The 23,986-nt window shown below is 42.7% G+C and overlaps 1 pseudogene; it reads right to left on the bottom strand.

Moving 5' to 3' along the window:
* Window positions 1–5,096: 5,096 nt before the first annotated feature.
* LOC102435693 lies at window positions 5,097–6,310 on the bottom strand (annotated as a pseudogene).
* Between the last annotated feature and the right edge of the window lie 17,676 nt (window positions 6,311–23,986).

Below are 23,986 nucleotides of genomic sequence, written 5' to 3'. Positions count from 1 at the left end.
TATATTATTTCCTAACCCATTCAGCCACCCTATGTTTTTTGATTGAAACATTTAATCCATTTCTTTTAAAGGTTATTATTGATAGGTACTTGTTTGTAGCCATTTTTATTCTTTATGCATATGTTCCTTCTTTCCTTTCTATTCTTATTACAACAGTCCCTTTAGCATTTCTTGCATTGCTGGCTTGATGGTAATAAACTCCTTAGACTTCTTTTTGTCTGTGAACCTCCTGATTTCACTTTGAATTTTGATTGATAGCCTGTCTGGATAGAGTATTCTTGGATTCAGTCCCTTGCTTTGCATAACTTCATTCCATTCCCATCTGCCCTGATGTGTTCTGTTGAGAAATCATTTTATAATCTAACTAGAGGCCTGGTGCACAAAATTCGTGCATGGGGCAGAGGGAGGGTGTCCCTCAGCCCAGCCTGCACCCTCTCCAATCCAGGACACTCCTCTTGCAATCCAGGACCACTGGCTCCTAACCGCTCATCTGCCAGCCTGCCTGATCGCCCCTAACCACTCTGCCTGTCTGCCTGATCACCCCTAACTGCTCTCCCCTGCCGACCTGATCACCCCTAACTGCTACCCTGCGGGCCTGATTGCCCCTAACCACCTCTGCTTCAGCTCCCACCATGGTGGCTTTGTCCAGAAGGACGACCAAAAGATGTCCTGTCTACCTGGTCTAATTGGCATATTACCCTTTTATTAGTATAGATGGGAGACTCCTGCAGGTAACTTTCTACCTCTCTTTTGCAGCCCTTCATATTCTTTCTTTGTAATTAATGTTTTCTATTGTAATTATGATGTGTCTTGGTGTGGGTCTTTTGGGGTTCATCTTGTTCAGGACTCTCTGTGCTTGTGTGATTTTTTTCTTCCCCAAATCTTGGAAGTTTTCTGTCATTATTTCCTCAAATAAGTTTTCTATTCCTTTCTCCTCTTCTTGACTTTCTGTCACTCCTATTATACAGATATTGATTTATTTAATGTTGTCCCAAAGGTCCCTTAAACTCTTCTCTTGCTTTTAATTTTTTTTCTCCAATTGCTCTTCAGATTGGGTGTGTTTTCTATCTTACTGATTCATTCCTCCACTTCTTCTAGTCTACTATTTTAACCTTCCATTGTGTTTTTATTGCTTCTATAACATTCTTCATTCTCCTTGATTCTTACATATGTTGTTGATTTTCTCATCCTGCCAGTTTAAGAACTTTATGACCCTTACTCTGAATTCTTTCTCTGACATATTGCTTGCCTCCACTTCATTTAATTTCTTTTCTGGAGATTCTAACTTTTCTTTCCTTGGGGGTTTATTTCTTTGTCTCCCCATTTTTGCCATCACTTTCTGGCCTTGGGCACCATGCTTGAGGTTTGAGAAGTTGAAGGCTAATGGTCCAGAAATCGTTAGACCAGAGGCTAGGTCTGCCTTGAATCTCATGCCTTTATTGACTGTTCTCTGAGTTATATTCCCTCTTCCCATGGATCTGGTTCCTTAGTTGTCTGCTTCAGATGCTCGGGGTTGTGGGTGTGTGTGCAGTTTCTCTGGTGTGTGACTCCCTGTGGGGATCCAGAGTCCTATTTCATGCAATTTTCTGTGTGGTCCCAGCACCCATGGCAGGGTGGCATCCTATGTCCCCCTGGCAGCATACTGTCAGTGCAATCCTTTGGCCTCTGGCTGAGCACACCAGATTTCTCTGGGCCACCCTGGCAATGCTCTCTTGTGGCCCAGAGTGGGGTGCATGCTGGATTGCTGTGGATAACCCCAGTCAGACTGTCCCAGGGACCAAGGTGGAGTGGGTGTGGGTTGCTCTGGGTCACATAGTCCTCATTTTCCTGTGGCCCAGAGCGGGGTGCACAATGGGTTGCTTCAGGTTTCCCTGGCAACAGGTCCCAGAGCTCAGGGTGGAGCAGGTGCTGAGTGGCTCTGGATCAGACTGGCAGCATGGTTCTAAGGCCTGGGGCAGGGTTGGGGCCCAGGGGTCCCATGCTTGCACTCACTACAGGGGTCTGAAGCCAAATCCTGGGATGCTGGTTCCCGGGGGCTGGTTAGGAGTCCTGGTACAAAAGGTCACTCTGGTGAGTGCTCATTGAAGAAATATTTTCTAATTTGGATGCCTTTTATCAGTTCTTGTCTGATTGCTGTGGCTAGGACTTCAAGTAATATGTTGAATAAGAGTGGTGAAAGTGGACATCCTTGTCTTGTTGCTGTTCTCAAGAGAAACACTTTGGGGTTTTCCCATTGAGTATGATGTTGGCTGTAGGTTTGTCATTTATGGCCTTTATTACATTGAGGTATGATTCCTCAATTCCCACTTTGTTTAGAGTTTTCATCAAAATGAGTGTTGAATTTTGTTGAATGCTTTTTCTGCAAATATTGATATGATCATGTGATTTTTATCTTTCATTTTGCTTATGTGCTGTATCACATTTATTGATTTGCAAATATTGTACCAGCCTTTGATTCCTGGAATAAATCCCAATTGATCCTGGTGTATAGTCTCTTTAATGTATTGCTTGATATGATTTGTTAATATTTTAGCATCTGTGTTCACAGGTATATTGGCCAGTAATTTTCTTTCTTTGTAGTGTTTTATCTAATTTTGAAATTAGGATAATACTGACCTCATAAAAAGAGCTTGAAAGTCTTCTTTCCTCTTGAATATTTTGGAATAATTTGAGGAGGATTGCTGTTAATTCTTCTTTGAATGTTTAATAAAATTCTCTTGTAAATTCACCAGGTCCAGAACTTTTGCTGGCTAGGGGGGAGTTTTTTAATTATGGTTTCAATTGCATCTGTTTTTTTTTTGTTTTGTTTTGTTTTAGCCTATTCAGATTTTCCGATGCTTCTTTATTGAGTTTCAGAAGGTTGTATGTTTCTAGGAATTTGTCCATTTTGCTGAGTTTGTCCAATTTGTTGGCATCTAGCTGTTCATAGTAATTGCTTACAATCCCTTATATTTCTGTGGTGTCCGTTATTATATCACTTTTTTTCATTTCTGATTTTATTTATTTGGGTCCTCTCTTTTTATTTCCCTTTTTAAAAATATGTTTTTTATTGAATTTTAGAGAGAGAGAAAGGGAGAGGGATAGAGAAATACAAACATCAATGAGAGAGAAACATGGATCTGCTGCCTTCTACACACCTCCTATGGGGAATCAAGCCCACAACCCAGGCATGTGCTCCAACCAGGAATCAAACCAGTCACCTCTTGGTTAATGAGTTGATACTCAAGCACTGAGCCACACCAGCAGGGCTCCTTGTTTCTTGATGAGTCTGGCTAAATGTTCATAAATCTTGTTTATCTTTTCAAAAACCAGCTCTTGGATTCATTGATTTTTTGTACTGTTTTCTTTGTATGTCATTTATTTCTGCTCAGTTATTTATTATTTCTTTCCTACTACTTCCTCTGGGATTTTCTTCCTGTTCTCTTTTCAAGTCTTTAAGTTGCAGGGTTAGATAGTTTATTAGTGCTTTTTTTCTTGTTGCTTGAGATGGGCCTATAATACTATGACCTTCCCTCTCAGGAATGCTTTGGCTGTGTCACATAGATTTGGAGTTGTTGTGTATTCTTTTTCATTTGTTTCCAGGAAGTTTTTAATTCCTTGCTTGACCTCATTGGTAATCCATTCATTGTTTAATAACATGCTATTTAGTCTCCATGTATTTGAACATTTTAGAGATTTTTTAATTTAGTTGATTACTAACTCCATGCCATTTTGTTCTAAGAAAATGCTTGGTATGATATCAATCTTGAATTTGTATCAACTTGTTTGTATCCTAACACATGGTCTATCTTGAGAATGTTCCATGTGCACTTGAAAGGAATGTATATTCTGTTGCTTTGGGGTGAAATGTGTTGTAAATATCAGTTAGTACCATCCAATCTTGTGTGTCATTTAAAGTGTCTGTTTTTTTGTTGATTTTTTGTCTGGAATACCTATACAGTAATGTCAGTGGGGTGTTAAAACCCCTACGATGATTGTATTGCTATCAATCTCTCCCTTAAAGTCCACGAAATTTGTGCACGGGGTTGGGGGGTGTCCCTCAGCCTGGCCTGCACCCTCTCCAATCTGGGACCCCTCGGGGGATGTCCGACTGCTGGCATAGGCCTGATCCCTGTGGTATCAGGCCTAAACTGGAAGTCAGAAAACCCCCTCACAATCTGGGACTGCTGGCTCCTAACCACTCACTTGCCTGCCTGCTTGATCACCACTAACCACTCTGCCTGCTGGCCTGCTCACCCCCAACTGCCCCCCCTGCCAGTGTGCTCACCCCCCAACTGCCCCCCTGCCCGCCAGCCTGAGCACCCCCAACTGCCCTCTCCTCCTGGCCTGATCGCCCCTAACTGCCTCTGCCTCAGCCCCACCACCATGGCTTTGTCCGGAAGGACGTCCAGAAGGTCTCACAGTCTAATTAGCATATTACCCTTTTATTAGTATAGATAGGATATGGCATACCACCATAACTATAACATATCTACCAGTATTATTCTATGAGAATACATACTTCATGCGATAGGAAGGCATCTAATACATTACATTGTATATGTTGTAAGTTGTAGGAAATACTGTATTCGTAGCAATAATATACATCCTGTGACTTCCCTTCCTGACTTGGGAATGGTTCCCCAGTTCTTTGAACATTTCCTGGCTCCTGATGTATTTTTTCTTTTTTTGTCATTCTGTGTAACTTTATTTACTGTTTATTGCACATGATTTGAGGTCTTTAATTTCTAACCACCAAAGATTCAAAGGACTATTTTTTTCCAAGAAGTTTGACATTAACATTAGTGAATTCATGTATTCATGTGTTTTTATTGTAAACATTTGAATTATTCACATTGCCATAGATCCTGAACTCATAAGTGTGGACCATGCACAGGCTGGCAGCAAGCCAAAAAGCCACTCTGCAAGCAAACAGATACTCTGCATAAGGAGAAAAGTCATAGCACAACATTTAATGTCCAACCTGAGTCACCTCAGAATGTTACATATATTGACTTCTTAATTCATATAGTATCGGGAACTCAACTGCTTGGTTGGTGACGGGGTTGACCTGGTTTCGGGAGGATTATTCCTGAAATAATTAAGGAAAGGGGGGCTCAATCTTTCTTCTTGGTTGTTTGCTCCTCCCCAGCACCTTCATCTTTCTTCTCGTCCTCAGCTTCTTGGGCATCTTCTCCTTCTTCCTCCTTTGCGTCCTCAAATTCTTCCTTGGCACCTTCTTCCTCTACCTCTCCTTCCTCTTCCTCAGCCTCTTCCTTCTCCTTCTCCTCCTCTTCAGCTTCTCCTTCAGAGGAGGGTTCATCCTTAGCTTCCTCGGCTTTTGCAGCTTCAATGGTCTCCTCCACCTCGATCTGCTCCTCCTGGACGTGGCTGGTGTATTAAGAAGGGAAGGAGCGAGCGGACATCAAGTAGGAGCTGGTCTGTAAACCACCGTAGGCAGATGGGCCAAAGACCTGGGAACTCTGGGAGTAGCTGCTGGCTATGCTTCCCACGCTGGTGAAACTGAGCTGGGTCTCCTCACCTTCCAAGAGTTTCCTGTAAGCTGCAATGTCAATGTCCAAAGCCATCTTCACATTGAGGAGGTCCTGGTATTCTAAATATTGTGCCATTTCACTCTTTGCAGTTCTCAACTCATTTTCTAATTTGTTGATTGTGTCCTGCATAGCACTAATGTCGGCGTTCTGCTTATCCTCCAGCTCTTGCAGCTGCTTTTCCAGCGCTTCGTTCATGTCCCGGCATGCTTCCATCTCCAGGGTCTTGGCCTTGAGCAGGCGGCGGCTCTCGGACACCTCATCCTTGGCAGTGCGCACACCGCTTCGGTGTTCTTGGCAGCGCTCTCGGTCAGCACGGTGAAGCGGCTCTTGAACCATTCTTCAGCATTCTGCAAGTTCTTGGCAGCCAGCTTCTCGTACTGGGCGCGGATGTCCTTGAGCTCCGCGGAGAGGTCGGGCTTGGAAAACACGTCCATCTTCACAGAGATCTGAGCGTACTGGATCTGTGCCTGCAGCTGGGCGATCTCCTCTTCATGTACCTTCTTCAGAAAGGCGATTTCGTCCATCCGGCTGTCAATGCGCTTTTCGAGCTCAGTGCAGGCAAGAGCCGCCTCGTCTGCACCTTTGTGCACTTCCAGCAGCCGGTCCTCGGCGTCCTGGCGCTTCAGCACCTCTTCCTCGCAGCGCGCCTGCAGGTTGCTCCCAGCCTCTCCTGAGCCCTGGTGCCTCCTAACGGGGTCCTGAGGCTGCACCTCCGATCCCGCTGCCCTCTCCTCGCTGGGATCAGGACACCGTGGGGCGGGGTGCTGACGTCCCATTTTCATTAAAATGTTCAACTCACACCCGCTCCACCGGTGATCCCGGAGGTGCTCGCTGCCCCCGCCAGAGCTCAGCCACGATGGTCCGGGGTGAGACAGCCCCGCCAGGCCTTGTGGCTATGACTTGGACTTGCTCTCTTAACCAGGGACCTGGCACTGGGCAGGCAGCAGGGGCGCTTTCTCCCCAACCCCCCCCCCCCCCTGGAGCGGGTCCCTGCAGTTTCAGAACAGAACTCCGAGGGCCTCCCCCGGCGGCAGGGGCCCTGAGCCCTCCGGGTCTCCCTTGATCCCACCAAGGCTTGCTTCTCACACTTGCTTCTCACACTTGCTGAAAACCTTCTTGGTCCACTTGCCATAGTAATCAGTTCAGGCTGAAAGGACTGGGGACTCCAGTGGGCCTGAGGGTACTGGGCGCCGCCATCTTGTGGCTATGGGTGCCACCATCTTTGTATCAGAGTGATGGTTAATTTGCATATTACCCTTTTATTAGATAGGATATATATATATATATATATATATATATATATATATATACATATACACACACACACATACTAGTGGCCCGGTGCACAAAATTCATGCATGGGGGGAGGTGTCCCTCAGCCCTCTCCAATCTGGGACCCCTCTAAGGATGCCCAACTGCCGGTTTACAGGGATCAGGCCTAAACTGGCAGTTAGACATCCTCACAATCCAGGACTGCTGGCTCCTAACCACTCACCTGCCTGCCTGCCTGCCTGCCTGCCTGATTGCCCCTAACCACTCTGCCTGCTGGCCTGCTTGCCCCCAACTGCCCCCCGCCGCCGGCCTGCTTGCCCCCAAGTGCTCTCCCACCAGCCTGATCACCCCCAACTGCCCCCATGCTGGCCTGCTCACTCCAAATTGCCCCCCCCCACTGTCCTGATCACCTCCCACTGACCCCCACTGATGGCCTGCTCACCCCCAACTGGCCCCCTGCTGGTCTGCTTACCCCCAATGGCCCCACTCCCCATCAGCCTGATCACCCACAACTGCTGTCCCATCCTGACCTGATCATCCACAACTGCCCTCCCCTCTTGGCCTCTAATCACCGCCACCATGGCTTTGTCCAGAAGAACGTCTGGAAGGTCTCCTGGAAGGTCTCCCAGTCTAATTAGCACATTACCCTTTTATTAGTATAGATAGAGGCCTGGTGCATGGGTGGGGGCCGGCTGGTTTGCCCTGAAGGGTGTCCCGGATCAGGGTGGGGGTCCCACTGGGGTGCGTGGCCAGCCTGGGTGAGGGGCTGAGGGCTGTTTTCAGGCTGGCCATGCCCCTTGGTGACCCAAGCAGGCACCTGGAACCCAGGCTTCCTTCATAGCCCTGGCTTCATCCGGAAAGACATCCAGTCTAATTAGCATAATACACTTTTATTATTATAGATTAGAGTCCCAGTGCATGAAATTTGTTCATGGGAGGGGGTCCTTCAGTCCAGCCTTCCCCCTCTCACAATCTGGAACTACTGGCTCCTAACTCACCTTCCTGCCTGCCTGTCTGATTGCCCCTAACCACTCTGCCTGCCTGCCTGATTGCCCTTAACCACTCATCTGCCTGCCTGATCACCCCTAACCTCTCACCTGCCTGCCTGATTGTCCCTAACTGCTCACCTGCCTGCCTGATTGCCCCTAACCACTCGCCTGCTTGCCTGATCACCCCTAACCACTTATCTGCCTGCCTGATCACCTTGGTCTCTGGTCATTCTGGTTGTTCCACCATTTAGGTCACTGGGCTTTTATTATATAGGATGCTTCTGTATTGGGTGCATATATGTTTACAAGGGTTAAATTTTCTTTTTAAAAAATCCCCTTTAGTACTATGTAGTGGCCTTCTTTGTTTCTTGTTATGGCCTTTGTTTTGAAGTCTATTTTGTCAGATATGAGTATTGTTACCTGAGTTCATTTTTTTTCTTTTTTCATTTTTATTTGTATGAAATCTTTTTTTCCATTTCTTCACTTTCAGTCTCTGTGTATCTTTTGTTCTGAGGTGGGCCTCTTGTAGACAGCACATATGGGTCATATTTTCTTATCCATTTAGTCACGCTATGTCTTTAGAATGGAGCAGTTAGTCCATTTACATTTAAAGTTATTATTGAAAGATATTTATTTATTGACATTTTTATTTACTTTATGCCTATGATCATCTCTCTCTTCTTTTCTTCTTGTTTTCAAATCAGTCACTTTAATATTTCTTGCATTGATGGTTTTGTGGCAATGTACTCCTTTAACCATTTTTTTAAAATTTTTGGTTCAGAAAGCTTTTTATTTCACCATCAATTTTAAGTGATAACCTTGCTTAATACATAGTCTTGGATTCAAGTCCTTGCTTTTCATTATTTTGTATAATTTATGCCAATTCCTTCTGGCCTGAAGTGTTTCTGTTGAAAAGACAGCTGACATTCTAATGGGACCTCTTTTGTAGGTAATTTCATCTCTCTCTCTCTCTCTCTTTCTCTCTCTCTGCTTTTAAGAGTCTTTCTTTGTCTTTAACGTTTGCCATTTTAATTATGATTTCTCTAGGTGTGGCTCTCTTTGTGTTTTGCCTATTGAGTATGATATTGGCTGAAGGTTTGTCATTTATGGCTCTTATTATGTTGAGGTATGATTCCTCTATTCCCACTTTGTTATTTCTTTAGAATTTTCATTAAAAAATGTGAGCAAGAAACAAAGAACATGTTTAAAGAAATAATGGCAGAAAACACCCCTAACCTGGTGAAGGAAAAGTCACACAAGTTCAGGAGGCACAGAAAGTTCCAATCAAGGACACTCCTGTCTCATCCACATATCTGCAGTCTCTTCAGTCTCCTCAGGTCCTTAGCTCTAGTAGGTCCAAGACAGGAGAGGCTACATGCACCTCCCTGGCCTTCAGCATAGTTCTTGCCCCCTGCTCCAGTAGATATTGCTTAATAATAACACCAATGCTGTTATTTTTGTTTATTTGTTTGTCACATAGCTTTTATCCACTGAACAAGGATAAAGGACTCTATAAACATAATCACATAATAATTTTGAGAAATTGCTAGGCTACAAGTAATACACTATTGTTTTTGTTTTGCACAGGGATTACAAGTAACTTGTTAATGTTCATATAGAAAGACAGCGGTAAAAGAAAAAAAACACATTACTTCAGCCTCTGAAATCTGAAGAACACAAAATGCAAAGGTTAATGAACTCAGCAAATCATAAACTAGTGAATAAGACTGAACATATGGGCCCACAAATCAAGTAAATCAAGGCCCCAAAGCAAGTAAATTTGAAGTAGTCTACATAAAAAATTCTATATATTTAATATAATTTAATCAAACTCACTTTGCAATGTGAAATCTGGCAGTATGACATCATTCATTAAATTTGGAATATGTCCAAATTGAATATGGATAGCCTAAGCTTGAATCAGTACAACTAGTAATCAATCACGAGGTTCTCAGAACCCAATACATTTGCCAACTGGAAAGACTAAGTAATGAGACAATGAACAATTTCAGCTTATTTGACTTTCAATCCAGTCTAACAAATACTGTATGCAAGGCACTGTGCTGCACAAATTAAAGGTAAAAATAATCTTATAGTAATATAGTAAAATGAAATAATAACATAAGAAATGCAGACATAGATCTAGATCTAGATGATGTTATAGATATAGATTCATACTAATATCACACTGTAATAAAGAGTCAAAGTGCATCAAATAATAAGTTAAAGGAGACATTGATATTAACTAGGAACCTGGGCAAACTTGCAAAAAGAAATGATTTAGGTAAAGTCTTAAAGTATACACAGGTCAAAAATTACAGCACATGTTTGGCAAAGGGAAAGAAAGCATGTTAAACAGGTGGGAGGGCCATTGAAAGTTTTTGCTGACATAGGATAACTGGACAATTATGCCTTGTCTATGTATCCTCCAAAGTTGGTAGGGACCTCAGTTTACTTTGTCAAAGACTTAAGACCAGATTTCTATTCATTATTTAGAAGGAGAACAAAAGGCCAAAAAATAAGCCCCTGCTGTGCTCCTAGGACCATACTCCACTCTACTCCTCAGCATGCTGCCCATGCCCACTAAGGCCACCATTCAGCAGCTGGTAGAAAGGTGGCACTTAGTAAAGAGGAAAGTCTTATGAGTGTATATAAAGGAAGTAGGGGAGGGAATGTTATTGGTGGGGTGTCCTCCATGTTCCCACCTATTGCTAGTGGAAGTGGGCTTCTCGGGAAGCCACTGGAATAAGACTTTTTGGAGGCCCACATGGGAGGATGAAATATCATGGAAAATGTCATTTCTGTGGAATTAAACCCCTGCATTTCCTAAGTCCCATCTCCCTCCATCCAACCAAGGAAAAAGCCCCTCTTCAGATGAACTAGGATTAAAACCAGTGTCCAGAGTTTTTGCTCCATATTTGCATAGTCCAGGTCAGCATCGGTCTCACTTAGCTTGTGTTCCCAGCTGCAGTTTGTTGCATGTAGGGTCTGCATGGCCATGGGCCATGCAGCTTTTAGGGCCACCTCTCAGGCTAGTGCATGGGCAAATGCAAGGAAGGAGGAGGAAAACAAACAAGAGAGAGAGAATTTCTTTGTCTTGGGGTTGTGCATTCCAAATTTTCATAGGCTTGTAGAGGCTCTGTCCTCCACACCAGCCACTCACCCCAGCCAATTATCTTTGTTCCTAGGTTAGACTGAAGGGCAAGGATCTTCACTACACATATGGCCATCTCCCCTTTGTTGGACCCTTTCCTCCAGTGATTTGCAGGGAATGGACTCATGGTTCCCTGTGGAGTGTGAAATTGCAGCTTCCTGGTGAAGCTGCCCAGGTGAACATGCTTATAATGTCTGGGTTTCCCTTTGCCCTCTTCCTATTATTAATATTAATAACTAGCTAATTACAACAGTAACAACCCCCTCCCTCCATTTACAGAACACAAGTTCTTCATCTTCTTGTAACTGCTTCATGCTGTCAGAGGGGCATAGTCTTGACTATTGCAAGGGTTAAACGTTCTCACTATCTTCCAGAGAAAGAAGGAGAAAAGTGGAATGGGAGTCTTTATGCAGGGAAGATGAATTTCGTAAAGTCCAGGTCAGTCTACTGTCCCTCAGAGGCAGCATAGGCAATGTCTAGAGCAGTGATGGCGAACCTTTTGAGCTCGGCGTGTCAGCATTTTGAAAAACCCTAACTTAACTCTGGTGCCGTGTCACATATAGAAATTTTTTGATATTTGCAACCATAGTAAAACAAAGACTTATATTTTTGATATTTATTTTATATATTTAAATGCCATTTAACAAAGAAAAATCAACCAAAAAAATGAGTTCGCGTGTCACCTCTGACACGCGTGTCATAAGTTCGCCATCACTGGTCGAGAGGATGATGGTGTCTAGAGGATGGTGCTGCTGGACAAGCTTGCATTCTTGTTGTATTCTAGAGGTGACAAACTTGGCAAGAAGGTTAAAATGCAAAATTCAAGAGTGAGGAGACTTATAGCAACTAAAGGTCTGGTAAGAGGTAAAAACCCATGTGATAAAGGGAAGAACTAACTCTACAGTGTTCCAGCTTAGGTTGGAGTAGTGGCTTCCTGGTAGAAGGTGCGTTATATCTATCTGAAAGCTCTTTTTTTCTACCAGACCTAACTTAAAATAAGCTAAGAGAAATGTTCTAAGATTTCCCCTGTGAGAAACTGAAGCTTATACTGTGTGAACAAACAATCAGATAAATAATGACATAGGCATATATTCTATGAAGAGAGCAGGAAGAACACACACAGAATACAAAGGTTAATGAACACAGCAAATCATAAACCAGTTAATAAGACTTCAGATGCAAGGCTTTTGCTGGAATGAAAGCAAGCAGTGACAATTTGATAGATTGCACTGACAGTTTAGAGTTTGAACATCTCTGGTGATGTCATCAGGTGCTAAGATCTGTATGGCATATATGGACATAGTCTTAAAAACAAAATTTTGAAGACTTAACTGCAGTGGAGTCTAATATTCACAATTGGGCATTGTGATTTCAATTGAAATACATTTTCCCCTAAAATTGCCCTTATTTTATAAAAGACTATTAAGTACAGCTTTAATTTGGTCTGATTACTTGCATAAACACACAAGAATAGCAATTGATCAAATCAATTATGCAGTCTTTTTTCAAATTTTTCTTGTTGGAATTTTCACAAGCAATATTTTTTTAAAAATATGTTTTTACAAATTTTAGAGAGAGAGGAAGGGAGAGGGAGAAAGAGAGAGATAAACATTGATGTGAGAGGGATACATCGATTGGTTGCCTCCTGCACACCCTGCACCAGGGATAAAGCCCACAACCTGAGCATGTCCCCTGACTGGGAATTGAACTGGCAACCTCTTGGTTCATGGGATGACACTCAATGAACTGAGCCACACCGGCCAGGGAAACACACAAGAAATCTTTATATTGAGCTTTTAGTCAGCCCCTCAGAGCAAAGAAGCCAAGCCATAATTGCCATCTGGCTTTGCCTGCAATATCTCAAGTCCTTGAGGTCCCCAAAAATGTCTTGAGGGTTTTTCCTTACCATCTTTCAGGAAAGTAATCTTCCTTCCTTATCTGGAAAGATTTCATGCTTCATGTAACCAAGCAAGGTATCAGGCCATTTCTTCAGCAGGCTTTGATTAGCTTTAGAACTCTATCTTAATTCCTTAAGGCTTTCTGGTGACATCCAGAGTCCAGGCATGTCTTTCTTAGACCTGGCATTCTAGTCAAAGTCTTAGAAATAAAACCACAGGTGAAGACTGGCCTTATTGAACTTACGCAAAGAAGTGTATCGCCGTGATTCACTCAGTAAAAATTGCCAAATTTTGGAGGAAAAAGTTAGGGAGAAATCTTGTCCTTTTAACAGAGTGAAAAGAACCAAACTTTAATTGTATTATACAGCTAAAAGTAGGCAATTAGTCCCTAGATTGGCAAACATATTTTATAACTTTTAGAAACATAGACTCCTTGATTGGCAAACACATTTATACATTAAGAGACATACTTCCATGGACACAGGTATTATATAGCAAAACTCATTGATTTAACAAATCACAGGGGAACTAAATTAAACTGATTGGCTTAGATAGTTTCTTCCAGAAATTGCATTCCAAGAGATGGCCCAAATAAGACTTTTGCAGACCAGGTATTAGCACTTTAAAGGTAGACAATCCTTTCCTTGAAAAATCCAGAACTGGCTTTTAAAATGATTATGCATTCTAAAAGAGTCTTTCCAAGCATTCTAAATGGAGATTGTAATACCTACTGACTTTGGGGAGAAAAACCTAAATTCCATTCATCCTTTTGGAAGAGGAAGATACTGGTAGCTGAGAGAGAATGAACATCCCTAATGCCCCCTAGCTCCTGTCACAGACTAAAATCTGGGATGGGCCTAGCTGATGTGGATCAGTGGTTAAGCAGCGACCCAGGAACTAGGTGGTCATGGCCCCTGTTGTGGGCTTGATCCCCATTAGGGGGCATGCAGATGCAGCCAAATGATGATGCTCTCTCGTCATTCATGTCTCTCTCTCTCTCTCTCTCTCTCTCTCTCTCTCTCAAATCAATAAAAATATATTAAAAATAAATAAATAAAATCCAGGATGGTCTGTGACCCCTTAGCTGCTGTGGCATCCCATGGCCATCCTGTCTATGCCAGTTGCAGAATTTGTCCATAGACAAATGCTGAGGAATGAAACTCTTCCTGAAGTGGCGAATAGTGGCAATGCAATTTTGCTTAGGTGTGGAGGTTTGTTAACCCTGCTAACGCCTCCTCATGAAATATTGTGATGGCCTCTAACTTTACTGAAGGTTTCTATCCTTTCCTGTCTTGGGTAGACAAATTCTGGCCTTTAACTGGGCTAGAGGAGGGAAGAAAGAACATTCCCTGTTAACTTGCTGAACAGAGATTTAACACCTGGGTCCTGGGGTTAAATTATCTTTTTTTTAGGGATATTAATAAACATTTAGTCAGTCTCCAAGATTACTTATAAGGATCTTTCATTTTCCTGAGCACCTGTATATTTGAGGTTTTTCTTTATATAGTTTTATCTATGGAAACATTAACAAACAAGTATTAGTATTTGCATGAGCCAAAATATACAGCAGTTGCGTTTGCAATAGAAGCTAAAATTTACCAGGGTTGCCTAGCTGTGGTGGCTTTACTGTCCCAGTAACAAGTGATTGCCAGGGGCGGCTGCAACTCCTGCCTCCCATCAAGGTGGTTACCAAAGAAGAAGGCCGGATCAGACTATAGCAGTTTGGGCTCGTAGGGGCGGGATCCTGCTGGCAGTTTCCGGTGGCAGCTGCAACTCCCAACCCTTATAAACAAACCTGGTTGCCAAGGGAATTTGCTCCAGCTAACCAGTGCCCCCTCCCGCTCTGAGCGCACAGCCAGGAGATCTGAGATCCCTGACCTAAGTCTGCAGGGCTCCAGCCTGTACAACAGCCTGCCTGCAAAGAGGAAATTCCATAGCCTTGTCACGCAATGAAGTATGTGTCACAGGGAGGCAGCCACCTCCACTGCAAGGGTAGAGGCTGAGAGAAAAGTCTGGGGGCTTGGTGCTAGGCTGGTAGCCACACCCTAAGCACCCAGAGGCTAGGGCAGTCTTAGAAGCCTGTTATTTCTGGCTTCGTGCAGGCACCTGGCATGTTCCAAATATGTGCACACATTCAGCACTTTGCATGCAGTGGCCCCATACCTCTGCATGCAACTTACAGAGGCATCTCCTGAGACCATTCCCCCCCAACCCACACTTTGGATCCTGTGTGCCCAGGTTACTGGAGCTGCACTGGGTGAGAGGAAGCAGGCCCCAGCTTCAGCATTTCCAGCAATGCCAGAAACAGTGAAGGGCTGAGCTAAGGCCACAAAAAAATCACACAGAAACCAGGACAGGATAGAAAGAGATAAATTAATGATAAAACTCCCAGCCTAGGGAGGTGAGGTTTCATCTCACCATAATACTGGTCAGCTTTTTCAGGTTTTCTCCCTTCTGTGTGGGGGCCAGATTCAGGTCAAAATGGCAGGCTTGGAAGCTGCAGGCCCTTTTGGAGGGAAGGAGCAGAGAGGGATGGCTTTCCATGAGCCAATTATTTTCCCGTGTTAGTCCCACTGAGTCACCATCTGTAATTATTGTGGTGTCCTCTATGTCCCCACCTGTTCCTGGTGGAAGTGGGTTTAATTCCACAGAAATAATACTTTCCAGGATACTGCATCCTCTATGAATGCCTTGAAGTGATCACCCTAGTAAGTCTAGTACCCCCCGACACCATACATAGTTATTTCAATAATATTGACTATATTCCCCATGCTGTATAGCCAGCTTCCTGACTATTTTGTAACTGCCCATTTGTACTTGTTATTCCATTCACCTTTTTCAGCCAGTGCCCCAACAGCCCTCCTACTTGGCAAGCATCAGTTTGTGCTTTGTTTCTATGAGTTTGTTTTTGATTGTTTATTTTGTTTTTTAGATTCTACATGTAAATGAAATCATATAGTATTTGTCTTTTTCTGTCAGACATTTCACCAGCATAATACCCACTAGGTCCATAAATGTCACAAATGGTAAGATTACTTTCTTTTTTATGGCCAAGTAAAATTTCACCATATATACATACCCTGTTTATGCAGTTGGACACAGTTTGCTTCCATATCTTGGCTACTATAAATAATGCTGCAATAAACATAATGATACATATATTCTTTTGAATTAGTATTTAAACATAGTTGGCTACATACCCAGAAAAGGGATTGCTGTTGTCTTTTCATTTTGTTGATGGTTTCCTTTGCTGTGCAAAAAGTTTTTGTTTGTTGTAGTCCACTATATCTTTATTATTTTTTTTCTTCTACTCAGTTTGGGCTATGTTTGTTGTTCTTTTTCTAGTTCCTTTAGGTGTAAGGGTAGATTGGTTTTTTTTTTGTTGAGATTTTTCTTGCTTCTTGAGGTAGGCCTGTTATTTTTTTTCTCTTAGGACTACTTTTTCCTGTCTTCTATAGATATTGGGTTGTTATGTTTTTATTTTCCATTGTCTCAAGGTATCTTTTGATTTCTTTCTTGATCTCATTGTTAACCCATTTATTGTTTAGTAACATATTATTTAGCTTCCATGTGTTTGTGATTTTTAGGGTGTTTTAAAAAATTGATTTATAGTTTCATACTATTGTGGTCAAAGATATTTGATATGATTTCAATCTTCTTAAATTTATTGAGACGTTTTTGTGTCCTAATATGGGGTCTATCCTAGAAAATATTCATGTAAACTTGAAAAGAATGTATATTCTGCTGCTTTGGGGTAAAATGCTCTGAAAATATCAATTAAATCCATCTAATATAGTGTGGCATTTAAGGCAGCTGGTTCCTTGTTGATTTTTGTCTGAAAGATCTTTTCATTGATTCTAAGAATTGTGAAAGGTGAAGGTAATGATTGCATTATTCAGAGTACGGGACATACTAGGTATTTGTTCTTATGACCTGGTATTATTGTAGACTAGAGGCCCAGTGCACGAAATTCGTGTACAGGGGGTGGGAGGGGTCCCTCAGCTCAGCCTGCACCCTCTCGAAATCCTGGACCCCACAGGTATCAGGCCTAAACTGGCAGTGGGACATCCCTCTCGCAATCTGGGTCCACTGGATCCTAACCACTCACCTGATTGCCTGCCCGATCACCCCTAACCACTCTGCCTGCCTGATTTCCACTAACTGCTTGCCTGCCTGCCTGATCTTCCCCAACTGCTCACCTGCCTGCCTGATCACCCCTAACCACTCACCTGCCTGCCTGATTGCCCCTAACCACCTCTACCTCAGCCCCTGCTGCCATGGCTTCCTCAGGAAGGACTTCCGGAATGATATCCAGAAAGTTGTTTGGCTGTCTGATGTAATTAGCATATTATGCTTTTATTATCACAGACTAGAGGCCCAGTGCATGAACTCATGTATGGGTGGGGTGCGGTCGGCCTGACCCCAATCGGGGCAGATCAGGGCTGGGCCTGTTGGAGGAGAAGATGGAGGGAGGTTGGCCAGCTGCCCGCCCCAGCCGACTGGGTGAGGGCTGCAGTGATTATCTGGTGGGCTCCACCCCTGTTTGGGGTTGGGAGGCCAATTGGGGGCAGGGCCAGCCATGGGGAGGGGCTGCGGACAGTGGGCCAGCTGGCCTCATCCCCAAATGGGGTGGAGGTATCAACCAGGGGCCAGTGTCCTGGGGGAGGGGCCATGGGTGGTTGGCCAGCTGGCCCTGCCTCTGATTGGAGGGGGCCGATCTGGGGTGGGGTCAGGTGGGGGGAGGGGCTGAGGGTCGATAGGTGTGGTGGGGGCCCATTGGGGGCGGGGATGGCTGGGGGGAGGGGCTGCAGGAGGTTGGCCAGCCAGCCCTGCCCCCTATTGGGGTGAGGGGTGTGATCAGGGGTGGGTTGGCCGGGGGGAGAGGCCATAGGAGGTTGGCCGGAAGCCCCACCCCCTGATCAGGCCAGTTTGCTGGCCACAGTGGGCATCATAGCGACCGGTCATCGGTTGTTCCGGGTGTTATGGATGATGGCTTTTTATATATGTAGATTCCTTCATGAAAGGTAGCACAAGACCATATTTAGAAGTGCTGAGATTCACTCAGCCTAGTTATGCAATGTCTTATTACATTCTAGAAATAATAATAATTAATAAATAAAAGTAACTTTTAAAGTCTAAATGTGTAGAGAAATATAAAGTTTTGCAGAGGCTTGCACTCTGTAATTAAACTTTATGAGCTAATATTTTAATGACATCTTCTGGATAATAATTAGCCCTTAACCACTTGCCTGCCTGCCTGTTCACCCCTAACCACTCTGCCTGCCTGCCTGACTCCTTATTTATTATTTGAAAGCTATAGTCATTATCCCAAGCTTACCAGACACTGTTTCTTCCTCTTTTTTCCAGTAACTAACATATTAATATTTTTTCATTTGTAAAATGCTGCTTTCAACCATGCTACAATTTCACCTTCAGACAGAATTTCCCTAAATCTTACCAAGAACAAACTTAAATACAGTCACTAAATATACTGTCCAGTGTTTTTATTTAAATGTGTGCTGGACCAGCCTGTAGATTCAACTAGAAGAATCTGGCAATCCTATATAATGAAGAGGTAATATGCAAATTGACCATCACACCCTCACACAAGATGACCGCCCCATGTGGTCACAAGATGGCTGCAACAAGATGGCTGGCAGGAGAGGGAAGTTGTGGGTGACCAGGCCTGCAAGGGAGGGCAGTTGGGGACAACCGAGCTGGCAGGGGCAGGCAGTTGTGGGCAATCAGGCCCGCAGGAGAGGGCATTTGGGGGCAATTGGGCCAGCAGGGGAGCAGTTAAGCATTGGTTAGGCTGGCAGGGGAGTGGTTAGGGGGTGATCAGGCTGGCAAGCAAGCAAGCGGTTGGGAGCCTGCAGTCCCGGATTGTGAGAGGGATGTCTAACTGTCGGATTGTGAGAGGGATGTCCAACTGCCGGCAGTTGGACATACCCCGAGGGGTCCCAGATTGGAGAGGGTATAGGCTGGGCTGAGGGACACCCCCATCTCCAGTGCACGAATTTCATGCACCTGGCCTCTAGTTTATAATATTTTGGAAAATAGCTTGTATTTTTTTCTAAAAAGCCTAGGATACAGATCTATCCTCTAACAGTTTCTTTTATTTTTAAAACAGTGAAATCAAGAAGAAAGGGAGACTGAGCTAGCTCTGGCCTATCCCTAGATTGGGCTTTACCGATAGTCTTTTCAAAGCAAGTTTAGATATTTCTTGATGATTTTAATGTTAGAATGTTGGGAGAATTTGTGGCCCATCTAAATGTCAGACTGTGAAGCAGTTGTGCTCCCTCCCAGGAGACTCATCAATATTGGAATCATGTTTGCTGCACTGGGAACCATGGTGGTTCCTTCCTTAGTGCTCTAGAGGCCAACAAAGGACAAAAGGGAAAATAGCTGATATTAGCTTTGCTTCAAAGAAAACTGGATTATAGGGTATCATTCTGTAGATTATTATAAAAACTAATATTCTCCCCTTTCTCTCACTACTCCATGCTCCTACAACTTAGCTGTAATAGGATGAGCAGCAGACCGAGGGTCAGAAGAATGGCATATGAGTCTCAGCAGTATTGCTGTAGTCCTATAATTTTGTACAAGTAATTAATAATTTCATCTCAATTTACTTACTTCCAAAATGAGCATATTTAAAGAAACCACAGAAAGAAACTATTTCTGTGGTTTCAGCTTAAAATCATGCGTTATCATCAGACTTCTCAGGACTTCTATAATAATAAGGTCTAAGAACCAGAGAAGAAATCTTCTGGTTACTTCACTCTCCATAAGCCCACTCCAGTCCTGGCCTGCAAATCTGAGCCTGGATTAAATTTTTCTACAGTATGTTTTTTGAACCTAATCTACAGGGCCAGGGAATAATCTTGAATTGTGTAATAACAAGGAAATATATGAGAGGTTGCATCACAATGAAACTGTATTATAGATATTTTTGGAACTTGTAAGTTTTGGGTGCTTTTTGTTAGTTTGACTTTTAAATTCATAAAGTTCAACTTTGAAACACAATTTTATAATATTTAAAGTTTTAGAATCAGATTACTAGGATATATTTTCAGGTTTCAAATCAAGCTGTTAAAATTTCCACAATTATAATGCCTATCTGTGTAAATTATATTTTTTCTCATTACTGTATACAAAGTACAAAGTATACAGGAATATATTAGATGTGGATATTAATATATGACTGTAACTGTCATTCACATTCTTGATCTCAAAATTTTATGTCTGTGAAGATGGCTTCACTGTTCTCATTGATCAATGTAAAAGCAAATCAATTTTGCACATTTTAAATGTACAGCCTTGTTTAAAAATATGCCTTATATCTATTTTATATTTTGGAGTTTTGAATAAGACTTCATTTAGGTTAAGAATTCTGCTACTAAAAATCTGGTGCTAAAAAACTGATTCAGGTCAGTGGTTTGCACACATTCTATTTTTAACATGTATGGCTCTGCACATAGAATTCTTATTGTAAAACTTTCAATCATACACAACTGTATTCAATTTCCATGATAAAATCTTGTAATCAGACTAAAATCTAGCTGTAATTGCAGTAGCTTAGAATCAAAATAAAATATTAATGTATTTGCTTGTGAGGGATATTATAATGAGGCATGTAAGAAAGACAGTTAGTAAATAATGTATTTCAGACCTACTATTAAAGCACACTTGTGCTGAGATCCATGCAGCATGTACAATGGAAGAAACAGACAATGGGGAGAAGCTGATAATTTAAAAATGTTTACTTTTGATTTGTAACGATTTTTTGTTCAACAGATTTTCTTCCCAATGTTGTTCCTTAGAAGGACATCAAAGCCAATTTCATATTTTGAACATACCATCAGATAGGCTGGGATTCAGCAGTTGCTCCATATGCCTAGTCACAAGGAACATATTTCCCTCTGGGGACTGTTTCTTTTCTGACAGTCTATCTATTGCTTGCATATCCCTTTATTCCTCTAAATGTGTGTTCCCAAAAGGACCACTTGCTTCATCATCACATTGAGATGTTGGTGTTGAAAAGTACAAAAAGACAGCTGTGAAAACCACACAGGAGCAGAAGAACAGGTCATTGTAAAATGTCTCACTTCCACCCTCCTGACTCCCTTCTGAGTCATTAGAAGTCCATGGGCTCTTGCATCCTCTGATAATTCTCAGCAATGTGTTTCTGTCTGATAAAGAGCTGAGGGTTCTGTTCAGTGAAATATGCTCACCTTGAAATGACTCAGAGAGAGTCATAGAGTGCTTACCCACTACTGGAGAAACACGTCTGAGTCATGAAGGTCATTTCAGTTGAGAGCTGTTGTAACACTTAAATACTTGTGCCAAGGATAGTCGCTGTAATTCTTTGCAAAACTGTACCGCAAGGATTATTAAGTTTTGATGGTCACATTTGCAGTTTGAAAGTTCTAGCCTAGAGCAAAGAGGCTGATTCAATAAGCTAAATATTACAGTACATAAGAGAAGGGTAAATGAGATCAACATGTTTCAGTAAACGGTTCCCCATCTTATGGAGATGACACAGCTTTTCTATTTTCATCTTATCTCTAAGTAGCTGTGTGACCTTTGGAAAGTTGTTTAGCCTCTGTGAGTCAGTTTTCTCATGTTAAAAGAGGGAATTTATTAAGGTGCTTTAGGTAGTTCAGAATTGCTGGGAGGGCTAGGAAAACAGAATTGAGGCTAAGCTTTCACAAACAATAATTAATACCATGCTATGAAAGAGACCTTATTAGGAGCCCCCTGCTGCTCCTCGATCTGCCTGCAAGAACCCAACTTAACTGCAATGCTATACATTGCAGGAATTTGATCATTCTACAACCCTTCTTACTATTCCCCAAACTGGACCCTTCTGCTGTCACCCATACCAACAATACAAATGTCCTGACAAGACTTCACTCTCATATCACTTACTTCCAAATTGAAATCTCGTGCAGCTGCATTTGATTGGTGGGCTTGACTGAGGTCTCCTGTGTGCAACGTAGTTGGAAGGGAGGCTGGAGTGGCCAGTTTCCTTGAATTATCATGCCATTGGAAGGCAGAGTTGATAAAACGGAAAATTATAAAAATGGAGAGAGGGTTTTCATAACATATTGTGTGGTTGCAAATGATAGATGTCAATCACCTGTCTTGTAAAACATGTAAATATGAGAGGAGGTCACATTGCAAAGCATCCTCCACAGTACCTGGCACATGAAGCACATATGTCAATATTTTCTTTCATTCCATTTCTTATGAGAATGTTTTAAATCCCACTGTACAGAGGTTCAAGAGCTTTGTCAAGGATTGTTCCAGTGTGTTGTGACTAACAGTGTGCTAGTAACTCTGAATCTTTGCCTTAAAGTGGGATCAAAAAAACAGTCTGAGTCTCTCTAAGCTCTTTTGTGATACTTATTTTTGCTAAGGAGCTCATTAGCACAAATATCAGAATTCACAGGATTGTGGCTGTATTCTTTTTCCTGTCCATAGGAAGGTTAACTACTCTGAATAAATAAGGGAAAGGAGGTTCTCTGCCCCCTGACTCTCAAAGCATCCGGGAATGAATCCCGGGCCAGACCTAGAACAGTCAAGGACAACAGGGTCCCACAAGCCTCCACAACCTTCTGATTCCTGCTTGCCCCAGTGTTAACCCTTGTGAAGAGCATACCAGCTCCTTTTCATTCCTAGCTGTGTCTCACAGAATTGTCCTTTGTTTTCATATAGAGTCACTTTGCAAGCACATAGGAAATGGGCATGGAGTAGGGAGGTAAGAGAAAGGAATATGTCCCCTTTTTCCTTTGCGGGCAGATCCTAGGAGAGCCACTAGACAGACCTGCTGATATTAGGATGGAGTTCTGGAGGCTAGGAATTGGTCAGATAGGATGTTTGCCGAGAGTCAACACAGATAAGTCAACTCTGTGACTGAGTCAAGACCAGAGCATAAGACAACACCTAGAAGGTTGAGGGCTAAATTGACACAAGAAGGAGTAGAATGTAGTGGGAAATGGTGGGAGAGGTGAGAGACTCTGGGAAAAGTGCTCAAACAGCAACTATGAAGGTCAAAATATGTTTTTTTAAATCTTTAATTTATTTATTGGTTAAGGTATTACAAATGTGTCCTCATCCCCCCATTAACTCCCAACGTCCCCCCCCCCCCCGCGACTCATGCTCTCATCCCCTGTTGTCTGTGTCCATTGGTTTGGCTTATATGTATGCATACAAGTTCTTTGGTTGATCTCTCCCCCTTACCCCCACCTTCCCCTACTTTCCCTCTGGGGATTGACAGTCTGATCGCTGCTTCTCTGTCTCTGGATCTGTCCCTGTTCATCAGTCTATGTTATTCTCTATATTCCACAAATGAGTGAGATCATGTGTTTTATGTGCTACCTAGATGGAAAGTGCATTTTACAGAACTAGAAATCTTCCATTTGTATAGTGGTCTGAGTTCATGAAATAATTTCACATATCTTATCCCATGTGATCTTAATACACCCAAAGTTGAGCAAGGTAGCTAGCTAGCTTGTAGTATCCCAATTTTACAGATGTCAAAAGGATGGTGAGGAGCAGTTAAGTGACTTTGACCAAGGAAGGCAACACAGCTACATTGGAGTCAAACCAGATGCAGTTTTCTTATGTAGAACCCAGAGCTGTGCCTGGCATAGTCTACAAAACATTTTCATAAAGATTGCAGACAAATGAGGTTCAGGAGTTTTACTCATTTGACCTTATATGGCCTTGCATGATGTTTTAAATTTGATCTATTTGATCTTATAGATATTTTGTTTAGGGCTCTCATTGAAAACTCCAGCGTCATGCAACTTATGATTAAATAAGTGAGATTTGAGATGTTTGTTTCAGACTTTTCAATTTTGCCCTTTCCACATCCCATCCTCACCTATGAGAGTTGGTGCTTGTTAATTATGAAGAAGACTGATTTCTTTGAATATTCAGAAGTGTTTTCATCCTTGATGACTCAGCTGATGACAAGTCTTAATAGAAAGACCTTGCACCCTTCATTGACTGAAAGTGACACACAAATTGAGGAAATTGGGTGGAGAGGTCTGAGATGGTCCTGGTCTTTGAGGTCTAGAGCTACTTCGTTATAGTAACTGGGTCAACTTGCCACACCTCACACAAGTTTGG

This window comes from Myotis lucifugus, unplaced genomic scaffold, assembly GCF_000147115.1.
Source record: "Myotis lucifugus unplaced genomic scaffold, Myoluc2.0 scaffold_7, whole genome shotgun sequence".
Taxonomy (NCBI): domain Eukaryota; kingdom Metazoa; phylum Chordata; class Mammalia; order Chiroptera; family Vespertilionidae; genus Myotis; species Myotis lucifugus.
Note: the sequence above shows the minus strand (reverse complement) of the source record. Positions and strands in the feature narration are given on the sequence as shown.